The 2,484-nt window shown below is 39.7% G+C and overlaps 1 pseudogene; it reads right to left on the bottom strand.

Moving 5' to 3' along the window:
• Positions 1 to 629: 629 nt before the first annotated feature.
• LOC118976514 (SS18-like protein 2) lies at positions 630 to 863 on the bottom strand (annotated as a pseudogene).
• Positions 864 to 2,484: the final 1,621 nt, after the last annotated feature.

The following is a 2,484-nucleotide window of genomic DNA, read 5'->3' as shown; positions in this document are numbered from 1 at the left end:
GGTAGGGCAAGCCACAACTCTGCATTGTGGTGCTGTGCATTGGGGAGGGGTCTGAGAGGAAACAATGTTGCTTGCTCAGCTGTGAGCCATTTTTCAGTCACTTCTTCTGCTACCCACAAGTAAACCTCTTGTGGTGAGAGAATCTTAAAAGCTTCCAGGTGGGTGGTTTTGTGTACTTCTTGGAACTTTCAGGTCTCTCTAACAAACTCTCCTATGAGGCTAGGAATTTCTCCCGCCACCTTAACCCACAGAGGTTTTTTAGTCAAAGGTTTAGAGGCTTAAAATCCCTGCATCGGAACCCTGGGTTGCAGGGTCTGTCTCACTCCCCAGTTTTTCTTCCCAGTTTATCAGCACACAAATGTGAGACTGCTCACTCCCCCAACTGCCACCTCACCTGGTCCTCCAGCTTCTGCCTTCCCACGAGTCTTCTCTACCCTGGCTTCCTGTCTTTGCCCATCCTACCAATCCGGATTAATATTTCTTCTTTAACTCCTTGGTTGTCAGACTTCCATAGTTTGATTCTCTGGCGGTTCTAGTTGTTTCTTTTTTTTAAATTTGTTGTTGTCCTTCTTTTGGCTTTGCAAGGAGGCAAAATGTATCTACCTAAGCTTCCATCTTGGCTGGAGGTCCTATTCTATTACTTTCGAAGGATGGGTGGGGTTCTCATCTCCAATGGCAGCCATATAAATGACATTTCTATGTAATACATGCTAGTACTGGATGCTATCATTCACCTGGCATTTGTTTTAATAGTCCACAATACAGCATATCAAGGGGTCATTCTTCTCTATGAGCCACTGGATGGTCTCCTGCTTGACTTGCACCTTGCCTCTCAGCCAGTCTGGTATGAAAGCCTCCAACATTGTAGGAAGACAGGTGGGAACTTGGTCTCAGGCCCTATGAACCCCTATGCAGCTAGACCACAGCCAACCAGCAGCAAAGAAACACTACAACTACAGCAGGGACCCACAATGTCTACCCCCTATGTTTTCTTCAAGAAAATGTACACAATTTCAGGTTTTACAGTAAAATTTTTAATCCATTTTAGATTGATTTTTTGTATTGTATAAGATGTGATATATCCAATTTCATTCTTTTGCATGTGTCTCCCCAGCTTTCCTAATACCATTTATTGAAAATTGTGTTTCCCCCATTGTATATTCTAGGCTCCTTTGTCTTAAATTAATTGACTATATATGCATGAGTTTTTTACCATTACCATTTTATATATGCATTATCATTTTTTATTTCTGAGTCCTCCATTCTGTTCTATTCCGTTCCATTGATCTGCATCTGTTTTTATGCCAATACCAAACTATTTTGATTATTATAGTTTTGTAATGTGGCTTCCAATTCAAAAGTGTGATACCTCCAGCTTTGCTCTACTCTCAAGATAGCTCTGGCTATTCCTGATGTTTTGTGGTTTCTCACAAATTTATGATTTTTTCTATTTCTTTTAAATAGTGATTTTGAAATTTGTACAGGAGTTGTATTGAAAATATAGATCACTTTGAGTAGTATTTTAAAAATAATTTGACAATATTAATTCTTCTAATCAATGAGCACAGAATATTTTTCCATTTACTTGTGTCTTCTTTAAGTTCTTTCATCAATGTCTTACAGTTTTTAATATACAGATTTTTTTACCTCATTGGTTAAATGTTCTGCTTTCATTCTTTGTGTATATATCCAGGAGCAGGCTTGCTACATTATTCCATATTCAGTTTTTGGAGGAACTGCCATACTGTTTTCCATAGCATGTGCACCATTTTACATTCCCACCGGCAGTGCGCAAAGGTTTTAATTTCTCCACATCCTCGCCAATACTTGTTCTTTTAGGACTTTGAGGCTTGTTTTGTTCTGTTCTGTTCTGTTTTATTGTTGCTCAAGCACAGTTGTTTCTCTTTCTCCACCCCACCACTCCCCCCACTCCAGCCACCACCACCTCCCACCCCTGATCCCACCCCTTTTGTTTTTGTGTTTTTATAATAGCCCTCCTAATGTATTTGAAGTAGTTTCTTTCTAAACAGACCAAATTGTTTAATCTGGCTGTGTTATCTCCAAAGCAACCAATAAAGTTATTTTAGTCTTGGGCCTGCTCAGGGACTTTAATTTTGTTTGTAGTACAACATGTATTTGGTATCTACATAATAACAAGCATAGACTCCATTGGGTATGCATCAACTAGGTGAGGTGGCAAAACCATGCTGAAATGAGTAAAGAAGAAGAAAAGAGGCCCCTGGAAAGTTCAGAAGGGAGTATGTGCATTTGAGTGGGGGCATGCACTGAAAGCTTCTTTCACTGTAACCCAGAAATCCCAAACCTATTATTAAGAATTCTCATGTACCTCTCAAGCCTTATTTCACTTTTCTTTACTTCTTTAACCATTCCCTCTGGACCTCTATATCTCCAAGGTTAATCATGACTGTTTGAAGCAACATACCATTGCCCCCTCAAACTCCTGTTCCTGAGCACAAATCTAAA

This window comes from Sturnira hondurensis, unplaced genomic scaffold (genome assembly GCF_014824575.4).
Source record: "Sturnira hondurensis isolate 20B ecotype Veracruz unplaced genomic scaffold, ASM1482457v3 Scaffold0001721, whole genome shotgun sequence".
Taxonomy (NCBI): Eukaryota; Metazoa; Chordata; class Mammalia; order Chiroptera; family Phyllostomidae; genus Sturnira; species Sturnira hondurensis.
The sequence above is the reverse complement of the archived record's forward strand: the minus strand, read 5'-3'. Positions and strand labels throughout refer to the sequence as shown.